Genomic DNA, 16,017 nt, shown 5'->3' on the forward strand with positions numbered 1-16,017 from the left:
GGCGCCCGACCGCCGACCGACGCGCTCGGCTGTCTTCGTCGCGCCGCTTCGGCCGCGCTCGGCGCAGCCGTCCGTCCGCGCCGCTCTTCGCCAAGAGAGGCACCAGTCGGCGATGCGGCGCGGCGGCTGTCACACGCGTATGCGTCAACAACACGCGGTACCATTACACATGCGGCGCGACGCAACGCGCGGGATATGCGTAGCCTACCGCAATGTCGGATCCCGTGACGCCCTCCCTTGCCGAGGCAACGACGGCCTGGTCCCGCTTGGCCTCTAATAATAAATGTCTCTCTTTTTTTTTTTTCTCTTTCTCTCTCTCTGTCCTCTCTGCTTTATTCGCTTCTTCGCTCTTTATCGTTCCTCATCTCGCGAGGGAAAGCTATTTTTCCGTCTATTGGGATAGGACACTTAACCGAAAGCGAATCGCAACGAATTGTTGCTGACGCACCCGTGCCTCGCGTGACATTAACCTTCGATCGTCGGGAAATACGAGTAGTTTTGGATCTCAAAATAAGCTGGAAATAAAACAAGTGAGGCGAATAAACAGAGGCGCCTAACGCGCTCCCGAGAATAAAGCATCGAGCGCGCGTAAAATAATATTGGAATAAATGACAGATATATAATAGTTGAGAGTATACGTATAAATGCCAATTGTAAATATAACTAATAGTATGTGCGTATAAATAGTATAAATAACATTTCTGCAATTTTATTTGCGGAAATTGTCGGAATATGATCATTTCTTTACGCACGCAAAAAAATCTAAAAATATAGTAAATATAGTAAATCTTATAATATTGATGAATAAATTTTTAATTTGTATCAAGATATTTAATGCTAAAAATTAAATAATAGAGTTATTAGATAAAATTGTAGAATACAATTACTAGATAAAATTAAATAATAGATTATTAGAATTATTAAGATAAAAATGAAAAAATTGAGGATGGAGACTCTGAGATTGTTAAAGTATCTACCTCTCCGGTGGGATATCTAACTTTGCATGAGAAAATTCGTTATCTCATTCTTCAACAAAAAAATGCAATCGTGTCTCATCGCAAACGTCGCATCGCCAAGCAGAAAATTCGATCCCATGGTTCGCTCTCTCTCTTTCTCTCTCGGCCCACGAGGGCCCCTGACATTGTTTCCGCCTTGATGCGCGGGTCCGTCCGTCGCAGGGAAGGAGAAGGCGCGAGCACGCACGGGAATGCTAGTGCGCGGCTCTTCGCGGTATAGGTGAACGTGCGTGGCCGAGGTCGCCGGGAGAAGGAACTCTCTTCCTTCCAATCCGGAGAGTCGGCCGCGCTGCAGCCGGTAAACACAGGTGCAACTACGTTGCTCTCGAGCGAGTGATACGCGATTCGAATTTCGAAGCGGTGACGTTTCGTAATTCGCGTCGCGCCGCGCCGGTCGACTCACCTTTCCTTCACCAAAAAGGCGGCCGTATGTAGGCGCTGTGGCTCTTAATCCTTTCTCTCCGTGTAGGAAAGAAAGAGAGAGAGAGAGAGAGAGAGAAATCAATTTAATATTAGTTTCCGAGAAGCACACAAGTGAACATATATATACATCGCGATGGTCGAAATAAATTTAATTTTTGCTTTGAGGAGGAGGCATCTGATGTTTCGATGATATCCGCGAATATGTTCGCTGCTTTGTCTATTATACTTCAATGAATTGCTTCAAATTGTAAATCGCATGCAAGGAGATTCCAATTAAATACTAATAATTAAATATAATAATAATAATTAAACTATAATAATAATAATTTTTAAAATGCAATCCATTCATTACACTTTCTATGTTCCTGAACACAGTATGATTTCACGTGGCGACGACGATCGGTATCGTACATGTATAATGTTCGTTCGGATTATCAGCCGCTTATCGGTCGCCTATCTCTTGTTCTCGAGCGACACCAAGTATTCGCGTACTCGTGCGTAGCACGAGGGAGGCCCGAGAACCCCCCCAGGCGAGCGAGAAAAGCGCGTTATATCGGGATGCTCGATAGATCACGATAGAGACCGCAGAATTATTGGCTCGTCGACTGGCATCGCGATCTCGTTGCCCCTCGGGAGGGGTATATGTATAACCGAGACAACGAAAGAAACGCTCGCTTCTCAGAACGCATCGCGTCATTGTCAAAAGATTTCCTCAACGAGGACACTGTTCCTCATCGATGACGTCGCGCGACATCCAAACAAGTCCTCGTCAGCACCGCCGTCTTGTAAAAAAGATAAATGTACAAGCGGTCGAATAAATCGCATTAAAATTTGAATGCTGGAGAGAATCAAAAATAAAATATAGAGATGAAATTATGATTGGCAAATAGACGAAAAAATTTATTTCAACTACAATCAGCTGATTTATATTCTTCTAAGTAATTTTCACATATAATTTTGAAATATCTGTGCTCTCCATGTTTATTCTTTTTAAACATTTTTTTTTTATCTTACGCGACTCATCGTAATTTAACGACTAAGTCTAAAATATCACGTCCCAGAGGAACGATCAATAGGAATAAACGATTTTGTGGTAACCCGGAGAATTAGTCGATTCTGTGATCAATTCCTTAAATAAAAATCCAATCCCAGCCGCATATGTTGTTACTATAAATAAAAGCACTATGCGCCACTTCGTATCAAGAGCCAAAATTTCATTTTGTAATATTTCGGCAAATGTAAAAAGTCGTCAATTAATTTAACATTGTTAATACATGATCGAGAGTTCTTTAAATAAAATAAATTATTGGAATATTGGATTCTTTTGTACGAGAAGCTTCTCCCTTTAGCTATTAAATTATGTACAGATCTAAAAAATCGCGAATGATTATGAAATGATGATTTATGCACGATTAAAAATAAACACGCATCAATATAAATAATTACAAAGCACTGATCTCGAAGATTAATGACTTGAAAGCATACATTCTCCTCTCTTTTTTCTCGAGTGTTTGATATTAAATGTTAAAGCAAAAAATTGACACAAATGATACAATGTCTAACAATAAGTCTGAAAGCATTGCATCGCGATCGACGAGGAGAAATCTTGTAGAGAAGCGTAGAAAAGCTAGAGAGCAAGTGACATTTTCCGATACTTGTCGGCGCGGTGTCTTCCTTAGAGGATGAATTCATCGATCGAGCCGCGAGTCGTACCGCCGTTATATCGGACACGAGAAATAGTTTGAAAGTTTTATCGCGGTTTACGCAGCATGGAGTACGATGCTGTCCGCGCGAGAGTACGTGACAAATCGTCCTTACATTACAGAGATCGATCAACGTTCGATCTCTGCAAATGTGCGTTATCGCAATCCATTCGACATGTTCAGCCCGATATGCTCGGATGTCTCGGAATTCGAGAACTATGTTTATAGAAAACTTTCAGAAAACGCATTGTCTTTTTAGCGTTTTCAATAGCATACAGCATATGAAGATATTATTTTAGTGATATAAAATATACCATATATTTTATATGTATATTAAAAAAGCAATTTTTTTTATATTTTTGAAGTTAAATACCTACGTAATTAAAACTCAATTAAAAGCGAAATAAAAAATTTAAATAAATGAAATTTTAAAACATTCTTGGACCTATCTCGTACAATTATCAGAAGCGGAATCGTCTCAAAGGAGTGACATTTGAGTTTTTACGACGCGAAACGAATTTCTGCGCCACGATGGCGGGAGACATCTGCATTAAAGGGTCCTGCATGCGTATAGAGAGAGAAAGACACTGATGTTAGTATCCTCGATTTGTCGTTCCTCCGTGGGGCAGAGCTACCACGTCGACGGGGGACCGAGTTATTTTAGCGCAAAAACGGCTGCCGGCCCCGGGAGAGAAAATCTCGTAACTCTCGTCGATCACAAAACAACGCCCGATCCAGGAAAACTGCGATTTCGAAACCGTTATTACTACTTGTTTATCTATTTAATTTGACTCATTGTATTGTTTAACAATAGATGCACTCGCACGACTATCCTCCACGATTTTTTGACAATTTTTTTTATATGTTGCGTAAAGTATTCGAAGCAATATATGGAAATATATTACTTATTAACTCTACTAACTCTTATTCTATTGCACACGTTAACAACTTCTTGATGTTGATTCGACACATTTGATTCCGACTTCAAAATTGAAAGTATTATAATATTGAAAATATTTCGCGAACATTTTCGCGTGTCTGTCAGAGTTTATGAATAACTTCAAACATTCTAAAAATATCATTCTTTACAACTATGCATGTGTTAAATCTCAGAAATCATTTGGAAGGAAATAGCACATAGGATTTTCGCCTACATTAAATAGTTTGAAATATTAATTCCGGATGAAAATCTACATTTCATGTGATAAATAGTGCAACATCACTTTCTTTGTTATTTCATTTATTATAAAATGTAAATTATCATTTAAAACAATGTTTCAAACCAGCGTCATACAATGTTACTCAAAGGTTTCAATGAAATTCAAAAATATTTTTCTGGATTCTACTATAAAACGGTCATATCATGCATTCGCCGATGATACGCTCGGCTTTAATAAAACGCCGCGGAAGAATGGCCGCACTTATTTTTCACCGGCTAATTCGGTGATATACGACCGAGTGACCTAGAAACACGACAGAGTCTTGATCAGTTTTGGGCACGTCCAACGAGAGACGATTACGCCATTGTCATAATTATGACAAAAGGATGTATCGACTCTGCGCGTCAAGAGACTTCGTGACGCACGATTCATTTTTATTTATTTTTTTTTTTTTTCATTTAGATATGATATATAAAGGTATCTCATTATCTTTTATAAAGTTAGGTGGTGCAACAGGTGTACTGTTTACGCATGAATATTTCTTTACAATCTCTTCGCAAATGAAACAATTACGCTTTTAATGATATAAATTGATTGAAATATTTGAATATTAATCATTGCAATAAGTTTCATGTATTCCTCTTCTTAATCTAAATAATTTTAACATTATTACAATGCCTAAACACATATCTTCCTATTTAAATTTTTTCCGTGCGAAAAAGTTGGTAGCATGCAATTATTATTCGAGGAATGCAAAGGATAACACACGTTATACTTCGCCTATTTTTTTTTCAGAGATATGGAAAGGTTATAATCTCTCTCTTCGAGTAAAGATAAATCCTACGCTTTCTTTATTTCTTCGGCCATGACTGCGTTTATCTCCTCGTCTTCATTATTTTTATTTATTGATTTAATTGCTCATTCATTTTTCGATCTACTATATTTACTACTTGTTTATCCATAATTGACGGCCAACGAGACTAATCACATGGATTATATACAGAGCAGCATACGCGTATGACGCGTCCGCTAATTATTTATCGCAATCGTCGTGGTAGTAATAGTTTGCCGTTCAATTTTCTGCATGTAAGCGTCACGTTCTCTTTCTTCGACTTTCTACGTCGAACGCCGTCAACCTTTCCAATTGTCATCTCGATCTCGTTGTGCCTTTATCACAATTTATTCAATGCTCTCGACTCTTCAAAGCACAGGCAAATTTTGTGTCGCCCATAATTTACTCCCGCAGATAGCAAACCCTTGATTATTGTAGTAAAATAGGCCGTATTATTAATAACGCGAAACGCAGAGAAAAAAATGTAATTTATACTTATAGTTCAAAATTATACTGAGAATTTTTTAATATTCTCATACTTTCTTTATACATACACTGTTATAATTATATTTTCTTTAATTTTCAATAATTGTCCAGCAAGCTTTTGCGTAAAATGTATTATTCCAGAAATATATATAAAAGTACCGTGTCATAATACATCGACTCAGAGTCGAAATAAAACGCGGCGAAACGTTATCACGAAGATCTCATGAAATCATGGACTTTCGTGGACACGAGAAAGATATTTTAACGAATGCATTTAATTAACGATGCCGCGAAACGGTGCGCGTGCACCGCGGCGAAGAAAGTGCATCCCGTGTCGTCCTTTTCTCGCCTTCCTCCCGCAATTAATATCTGGTACGGCGATAAACGGCTTAGAAAGAATTAACACGAAACACCGACGTGCATGCGCCTCCCGATAATTACAACGCGTCGAACTACTCTCGCCATACGAGATATAATATAATTTGCGAAAAAGATCTCACCGTTTCGAATTAACAACATTGCGGATTATTTGCGTATTTCTAGAAATAAATCTCGCAAAATCGACAATCGATTACGCAAAACAGCCGGTAAATTATTTATGCTTTATGTGATACAAGGAAATTCCTTATCTTTTATTTAAATTAAAGAGAAAATTTCATTATTCGATTGTCATTTCAAAAATTAAAATTAATTATTACACAAGCATGAGACAAATCTAGTATTATCGCAATTTTTAAATATAATAATAAAAATAATAAGATTATTTGCGCGAACAATGATACACATAAGTCAATTAATTCGCGAGATATTAAATATAAATATTACATATAAAGTGTTATATTGAATAGGCTCTGCAATAAGATAATGGGTAATCGACCGTTACAATTAAGAATTAATAGGCGATGCGTCGAAAGTTTCTCTAAATATTGCGTGATTCGTTAGCCCCGCCAGCGTGGAAGCGCCTTTAATTTTTCGCCATTCTTGCGGGAAGGTGAAAAGAGAGGAGGAAGAGATATTAACTGGTGATTCAGTCCGAGACTAACGCGCACTTTTCCTCCACACGTTTCTCCCCGACGCGGATGATTTCCTCTCCTTTTTTTGCCTCCTCACCGCTTCAAATCATTCAAAGCAAAAGGGTAAATTTAAGATTTCGTGCGCTAAACCTCATTAAAGATTTCAAATATTTCCATGACAATCCCAGATCTAAAAGTGCATCTAACAAGAGTCATAAATAAAAATCAAAATGCATGATTTTTCTCGCATAATTTAATGCCTATCAAGTATGCCTATCAAGTTTTTATTAATTAATTATTTTTTGAAGTATCGATGATATTGAATATTCAATCAATGAAGAGAAAACTATCGATAGTTCGTTAAATTGAATCATCTTTAAATTAGCATTGGGTGGAGAAGCGACAACGAGCGCGGCGAATACGCCCGAAGGTGCCAGAAACCGTGAAGGAGGCCTCCTCTCGCTATCCGAGACTCTTCAAGGACACGAGGGTGGCGGATCCGCCGAGGCGCGCGAGTGCGCGCGCCACTCGCCTCGTTTTCCTCCCGTGAAAATCACAATCCGAAGCAAGTAAATACGAGAGAAAGAAAAATCGCCGGCGAAATCGCCGTCGCGTTCCACATAACAACGGCCGGAAAAATTTCTTGTCGCCGTATTTTTTTTTTTTTTTTTTTAATAAAAAAAAAGCGCCTTATAAAAATAAAAAAGAGCACTTTCGCCGCCGTTGTCTTTGTCGGCGAAAAAGAAAAAGATGAATAAAATAATTGTGCGTAAAAAGCGAGGTCGATTCCAGAAACGAGCGCATTGACCTTCGGTCGCACCTCCGGCTTCGTGATTGCGTTTGCATAAGATTGCGAAACGAATATGCCGCAACTTACGCGCGCCAAAAATTCGACCGGTTCGACACGTTGCTTTTCCTCGCTGCTAACGGTATATCAGCCGCTATCGCTTCCACCTCCTATAGGTCGTTCCAGGTGAATACACACGACTTCCTTCTCTCTCTCTCTCTCTCTCTCTCATTTTGTCTTCGATAGATACTACTATGGATAGTTTCTTTTCCCCCACTTTATCTCTGATTTAGGTCTAATAACTTGATTTCTCTCTCCTCTTTTTTTATCGCATGAAATGCAAGTATGTAAATCGTGAAAGATGGGAGGCCGATAGAACACAAAATAATTGTCTCTCAAGAAAATATTACAATTATTAATCGCGAAAAGAGAATATTTCTCGCGTTAGCGGAATAAATCTTCCATTCTACTTGATGAATTAATATTGAAAAACGAAAGAATAAAAATAAATGGTTGCATTTGTCTCAATCTTAATTATATAAAAATTTATAGAAAATAATTATTTAAAATGGTGAAAACAGAACGATATATTTTTTTCATAAATCCATAACGCGTAAAACACAAAGACTCTATCACCATCATCATCATCATCTACAAAATAAGGAACGACCGGGAGGGCCAGCCACCGCTTCTTCCTCCTCCTTCCCGCTGCTCGTTGCTAAATACGCCTTTTGCAATTCTTTCGTTAGGTTCTTACGTCGCGCTTCTCCGCTCTCGTCTTCGGTCGGTTGATTAGCGATCGGGATCGGCCGTGTCATCGCGCGAGATCTATCTCGACTAAATATCACTGTACATGGTATCTCGATTCGGACAGATTTCATTTTTGTGGCAATTTCCCTCATGGAGCTAAAGTTGATTTTTTCCCTTTGTTCTTGCCTTTTAATTTCAACCGGTTTTCCATCACAAGATTTCCATTTTCAATCTTGATAGAAATGGTCTCGTGGAAATGTCGACGTACTTGTTATTATTATCGTTATTGTCATTTAGTTCATATCATGTAGTATATTATTTTGTACGCTTTATCTCTGTGTTTATACATTTTCATAATCCTATAATCTCATAAAGATTTAAAACAAAATATTTTCCAGATTACAAAAATATTTTTAACAAATAAAAATTTATATTATAATACATCTACATTTGATTATATAAAATGGAATTATAAATAAAATATATAAATATGCTATTAGACAGGAGTTAATGTATACATAAATATATATATCAAACAGAATATGTTATGTTTTTGAAAAGTTTACTCTTTTGCTCTTTAAATTACTCTTTATTTAAGATATATAATGAAATAACTTTTATCAATATAATTCAATTAAGCAGATTATCGGACTTTTTCATGTGTAATTATATAATAATAATTCAATCTATCAGATGAAAAATTTTATTTCTCTCCCGGATATGCTCCTTGTGATCTTAAGTAATTAATTAAACGTCGCGAAGAGAGATATCTCTCGATTGAGCATTATTGCACGTCTCGTCGTATCAAAGTCGTCAATCTCGATCGACTTCCCCGGCTTCCACGGTTACTCTTTTCGCCGTCGTGGAACACTCGGCCTCCTCTTGCCACGAGACACGGCGCGGATATACCTTCGAGAAACGTTTATTGTGTCTACCAGAGAGAGTTACCCGCATTGACTGTACACGCGGCTTGGCACAGCTCCACGCTTATAGCCGTAAACGCAACATGGTTGCACTTTCGTTCCCTCTGTTCTCGTTGTCCGCCGGCGAGAGATGTCGAATATCGCCGTTCGATTCCGCGGAGGCGAGCGGAGATTGCACAGACGAAAGTGAAGCGAATCCGCTTTGCTCTGAAAACGTCGACGGAAGGTTTTCTTTCGGCTTTTCCTGCTTCGTTCAAGATTTAATAAACTCGATGAAGATGTCTCCTCTGTGATAAATGTAAAAAAAAATGCAGAATGCTCTCCGAAGAATTTAAAAACATCTCGTCTGTTTTTGTCGCGAAGCTATTACATATCAATTAACTCATTGTCAGTTATAAAAAATATGCGATAAAATCGCAGCGAACAATTCCGGTAGCGAGATTTCGAGAGGAAGATCTATCTATACGCTCGTGACGCTAATTCTACATTCTCGACAAGGAATCCGTCGTCTCTTCGAGAGTCGCGCTGCCCAAAGATCGTGTCGTATCTCCTTTTCTCGTGGAGAGTAAAGGGAGGAGGAGAGGAAGAGGCGGAGGAGAGACGCGCGGACACGCGCATACATACACACGCACACACATACATAGATATGGCATGACGCACGTTTATGCAAACGCATACGTACACGTCGCGGCCACGTGTGTCCATGTGCGAAGCTAGCGGCGACTTGGAAAGGGGGAAGTAGTTGCCGAGGATGAGGAGGAAGGACGAGGAGGAGAAAGAGGGGGAGGAAGAAAGAAGGGTAGACGAAGAAGGTGGACAGAGCGAGATGAGCGGGGGAGCATATACGGAAGGGAGGAAAGAGGTAGGACAGAGAGACGGACGGACGGGAGGTGCAGCGAACTCTCCCAAGGCCTGCGCGTCCCCCCACCGTGCGTGCAACTGCAACTGCAACACTCGCGAAACGGAGAGAGATAGCTTCGGAGACCTGGTGCTACACGTGAGTAAGGATACACACGGCCAGGCCGGACAAAGAGAGGCGACGCTGGCGAGCCCGGAAAGGATCGCGGTTGGAGGAGACGGACTGAAGCGGAGCAAAGTTTATTAGCATGCTCCTGGACGCTACGCGAAAAGAAAAGCGGGGTGTCTACACAAATCTTGTAAAAAAATTCCCTGAAAATTCCTCGATCTTCCAGGTATCTTTGTTCAAGATTCCAGATAAAAAAAAATATCTTAAAGATTTTTTGATGTAATGTTCTAAAACAAATCTTTTTATTATACGCATTTTATAGTGCTTTTCATTCATATGAAGGAAAAACAAAGTCACTTGAGTTTCAAGTGCTAGATTTACAAATGTATTGAAAAAAAAACTGAATAGCTTTTGTTAAGATAAAAATTTTTTAACTTGCATAACATTTTCATTTTTTATCACTAAAAATTAAAAAATAAACTAAAAAAAAGAATATGTACTTCATATTCAATATTTTGTTAAGACATTGAATATATAAGCAGAGATAGATATACATTTATAATATATTTAAACACGCATAATTCACAACTTGTCTTATTGGCGGATTGTCTACTGCTTACAATATAAGAGTAAAATTATCAAACAGAGAATTTTTTTATAAATTCCCTGATTTCTCCAGATACAAAAAATTCCCTGAGAATTTCAGATTTTTCATATTTTTCCAGGAAGTAGACATCCTAGAAAATAACAGGAGACGGCAAAAATTTACATCGTGGTCGGTAATCATTAGATATTTTTCTCGTCCCCGTGTTGACAATAGTTCGGATCTGTCTGGCTAGATGCAAAAAGTATTTTAATTTTTTTCTGTAAGATAAGCCGTATATATTGTAGCAGTAAAACGACGGACAGTCGTGGTCGCCCGTAATTAGCTTTGGCTTATGCCAATATATTCTCGACTTTTAAAAACAGCGAAAGACGTTATCGCGAAAGAAGAAATTATCTCCGAACTGTAAACACAGTTTTAACTTTGACGAAATAGAACGTATGAACCTAAAAACAAAAAAAGTCTGTGTCATGTTTTTATTCTGAATTCTGTGACCTTTTTGCACTGTCGTAATTTATGCACGGGAATGATATACATTTAAATACTTCCGTTCGAAGACAAAAATTTGCGCTTTGTCATTCGCGCGTATTCAAATGAAGTGACGTTTCTGCGAATGTTAGGTTTGAACTTTTTGAAACTCGTGCGCTCGCTGACCTACCGCACGTCCACCTTCGCTATTATTTTCGTCCAAATATCTTACTATTTACGTCATCGTTCGAAGTCCAAAGCAACCGAAAAAAGATTGCCGTCAGGAAATCGCAAACACATCGACGCGATGCAACAAACTCGTCTGTCGAAATAAATGACACTTTCCGTTGCGAACAAAACAAAAATAGAATATAGAGGAAACTTCATTTACACCATTAGTCCAGTAAAATAGTATCTGAAAATGATTTTGATACTATTTTACTGGACTACATATTTTTTATCTATTCAAAATAAATAATTTTTATCTATTCAATAAATAATTTATTCAATAAATTTCGAAATAATAATTTTAAAATTATAATTGTAAAAGATACTCTTATCAGAATAAAAAGAGATATTTAAAAAATGAATATAATTTAAAACAAAAACAGAATAAAATAAAATGCATAGTTAGAATGATGATGATTTATGGACATTCCGAAACCGGAATAAAATTAATTGATTTCCTGAATTTTCTGCCGATTCATATAGAACACATTTTTTTCTTCCCTTCCGTTTAAAATCAAAAATACGTTTTATTCATGCGATTGTATGGCGCAGTGGAGCACACTGAAAGCAATTAAATGTGAGTCAGGTTTTATTTCCTGCTTCGAGCTCCCATTACCTCGTCTCGGCATCGGCACAGCCAACAATTCGCGCGAATGCGAATTATTGTTTACTCGACGAGAAATGCGTGCGTGCCGACGCGTTAAGATCGAGGCAGGCCTGCCTTGTCGTAAGCGAAGCCGATTATCTGCGTCAGGTTCTCTGGGTCGATCGATTGTTAACTGCGAATACACGAGCGATTCGTGCGAATCGCGTGCGCAAACAATATCATCGCGCGATACTAGGAAATTCTTTTGCGATACATTGTATGAATATTCCGTCATGACGTTTCGCTAAAGATTGTTGTTAAAGGATGCTTCGCTGAAAGTCGTGTCGACGTGATAATTTTTGTCGAGACTTCATATCATCGTTATTTGTTATGCGAAGCGAACGTTACTGGAACTTGTTCCTGTTGGACTCTTGACGGATAATTTTTTTTTTCTATTTTCTTCCTTTTTCCATTCGGCCACGTCAATGGACAGCCGGCTCGAAACGCGACGCGTGTTGTCTAATAATAACACCGTGCGCGGAGAGACTCTTTCGTAATTTTTTCATCAAGTTCGTCGACTCGATGACACTTTAATCGTTTGACGAATAGCGTCGCGATAGTATTCTTTCACTCCCCGTTGTTGTTTTCTACGTATATCTTTGCGATTTCTTTTTTCCCTTCTCATCATTTAATTTTATTATAGCGGCTTAATTCCGTCGATTTCAATTATCTGTCGCTAAGTACCGCGATGACACAAATTTATATATTATTGTACATATTTCCATTCTGCACTGTTGTGTCGTATATCGAGTCGCCTTATGAAAAACAAGTCGAAAATTCGAGAAAAAATTCAAATTTATTATTAATCCTTGTACGTCACATATTTTTTTTTGCTCTTTGCTCTGTCACATATAGGTCACAATATCTTGTCGTAATTTTAGCTGTCTCAAAGTATTTCAAAAAAATCTACACAAAAATGTATATATTCCTTGATATCTGTAGAAAATGATCATAGAATATAATAAAGTATAATAAAAATTAAAAAATAAATTTTAAATATTTTTTTGATTGATTAAGGCCTTCGGGATATTCTATTGTTAAAATATCTATAGGATCAAAATTACTCTTATGTGACTCTTAAGGATTAAGAAATATTATATATATATATATATATATATATATATATATATATATATATATATATATATATATATATATATATATATATATATATATATATATATATATCATATATATTCCTCTCCACACACAAATCTCGTATCGACAATCTTAATCATCGGAAGATAAATGTAAGGGCTGAATTTTCGCACTTGCGTTTCCTCGCCTCGTTGAAGCCGACGATAAAGTGGCACGCCGGTGATACAGGATTGATCGCAAGGATGGCGTCGGATCTACGCGCGCGGATCGAAAGTGAGATCGAGATCAGCGAGTCTCGCGTGCGTCGCGTGCATGCATATATATGCGTGTGCGTGTTTCATCCGCTTAAGGAGATAGTGCCGAGTAGATACGCGGGTCCAGCCGCGCGAGACTACTACTACCCTCCTTCTCTCTCTCTCTCTCTCTCTCTCTCTCCCTTCACCTGCTCTTCCGTCGACGTTTCGGAGTTTGCGAGGCTGTTACACGTACTACATATGCACGCGCGTAGTAGGCAGGTAAACACGCGCAGAACTGCATATATGCAGGCACGCTCTTCGCGCCCGAGCGAGCGAACGAGCGAACGAGCGAGCGAGCTCATTCGCCACGCTAGCCCTGGCCTAGATAGGCCGGCGAGTCGGGTTTGCATCGTTGCGTTGCTTTAAGCCCGTCTCACGCACCGATCTATCGTTGTCCGTCTTCGTTATTTTTTCTCTCCTTCTTCCCACCCCCTCCCTCCTTCTCCCCGTTCCCTCGAGAGAGACGAGAATCGTCTCGTTCCTCGTATAAGCTATGATATATCAGATTATCGTTTGGTGCACTCTCGGGTGTAGGAAATTTTGCAGAATCAATTTCACGATTTTGCGATGGAATCGAGAGTTTTCGTTTATCTACTATCTAATTTATTCGAAATTCAATTTTTATAACTTTTCTTATATTTTCCTTTTTATGCAGCAACAAAAGTACTATGCTCTCTAATAATATATAAGGGAAAGTATTTATAGAAGAAATAAATTCTCTCCCTTAAACGAGATTCTTCTCCTTCATTGTTAATAAAATAGTAAATCGTATTCTTTCATCGCTTTCAGCTCACATAGTGATCTGTTGCTCAATTTTTTCTTTTTTTCTTGTTCTTCATGATCGATTCCAGAAGGTTGAGATGATTGATAGATATTTTTAGCAAAAGGTGGGATTCGAAGTGATCAACCAACTCGAAAAACATAGAAAACGAAACGAAGGGTAGAATTTCTGAGCGAGGATATAACTGCGAAAATATTTTTGGCGAGAGAACTTCGCTTATAATCGTACGATGTACAAACCAAAAATATACGTACTTCTTTCTATTTGCTGTTACTTCAACAATCTTCGAAGATGGATTTATGTTTCATGATTCGCGGCGTTTGCCTTCATCGTACTTATAACGAAATCCACGGAAAATGGAAGTTCGATTGAAGCAATCTCGTATCACAGAAACAAATGAGTTGGCAGTAGAATATATAAATATCTTTCAGCTATAAAGCTATAAATAATAATATCTTTGAGCTTTAATAGTAATAATCTTTGAACTTTAGAAAATTTATGTCGTCATGTCATACTTGACAATCTACACAAAGTATCTTCATAATTAAGCCACATATTAATTTTTATCGAAAACAACTACGGTTAAGGTCAACCAAAAAATAAATTTTTTTTTTGGTATGTTTCAAAGTCTACATCGATAATTAATTTTTAGATTAAGCAAGTTCATAATTATAGATAGTAACTCGGCATTGAAACGACCACACATAGATTCTATCTTATAATACTTGTGCTAAAAGCAATTTAGGGCACTCTATATCTCTAGACATCGTAATCTTGTATCTCTTCCGTCATTTTTATTTTATTCTTAATATTATATTTCTAATTATATATATTAGTACTAATTATATGTACAATGAATCATTTCTTGTATTTATTACACGATACTTTCACTCATCTGATAGATAACCATCTGATTCAAAACATGACATTTGTGTTCGCGCGCGTACGCGATAATCAAGCATCAGACATAGCTGCTATAATGAGAGGGAATAACCATTCTTTTTATAAAATATTAGAGAAAAAAAGAGAGAGAGAATGTATGTAGTCAATACAATACCCACGAGAGAATTCTTTAAGAGCATTGGATATGTAAAGACTTGACTGTAAGTTTAAAAGGTAAATTCGATCTTACAGTTCACAGACACAAGGTATTATACACTTGATTCTAGATACGATAAACTTCTGACACGTACGTCACCTTTCCTCCCTATAAGGCGTTCCGTGTAGCTGACGACGTGTTCGTCGAACAAACAAGAACAAACGTATAGACCGGGATGGACGAAACGTTTTCAGGTGCTGTAACCTCGATTCTCGACGATAACGTGTCATGTCATACGCCATTTCATCGCGAGATCACCGCGGACCCATACATCTTTTATCGTCACGTGTCGCGCGACGAGATCGTAGTCGTAGCCGAAAGTGCAGTGGCCGAATTTGCGACGTTACGTCGACGCGACGGCGCGATGTAACATTTATCTGCAGACAGACTTCGACGTTATTTTAAAACGCGGCGAATGCGCGAATCGGGTCGCACGGAGTAGCGGCCATCGAATCGTAATCGTCATTTTCTTCGTAATATCCCGCATATTTGCGAAGTAATCGCGGCTGCCTGCAATTCATGCAACTTCGATAATTGCCAGACTATCGCGTTCTGATAAGAGAAACACAAAGATATACACGCGCCACTTTCGCCTTTTTTTGCACATTCATGAAAATAATATATACTGAGAGAAATATTATTTCGATTGTGATATTATTATGTCTCTAACAAGAATAGATATTTATTCGCGATTCTTAAAATTAATTAATTAAATAATTCGAATAGTATCTTAAATT

The 16,017-nt window shown here is 38.0% G+C and overlaps 1 protein-coding gene across 3 annotated transcripts in view; it reads right to left on the bottom strand.

Moving 5' to 3' along the window:
* LOC115244525 (ecdysone-induced protein 74EF) overlaps positions 1 to 16,017 on the bottom strand; it is a 150,485-nt gene that overhangs the window by 78,644 nt on the left and 55,824 nt on the right. The window lies entirely within an intron of this gene.

Source organism: Formica exsecta, unplaced genomic scaffold, assembly GCF_003651465.1.
Source record: "Formica exsecta isolate Colony F162 unplaced genomic scaffold, ASM365146v1 scaffold82, whole genome shotgun sequence".
Classification (NCBI taxonomy): Eukaryota; Metazoa; Arthropoda; class Insecta; order Hymenoptera; family Formicidae; genus Formica; species Formica exsecta.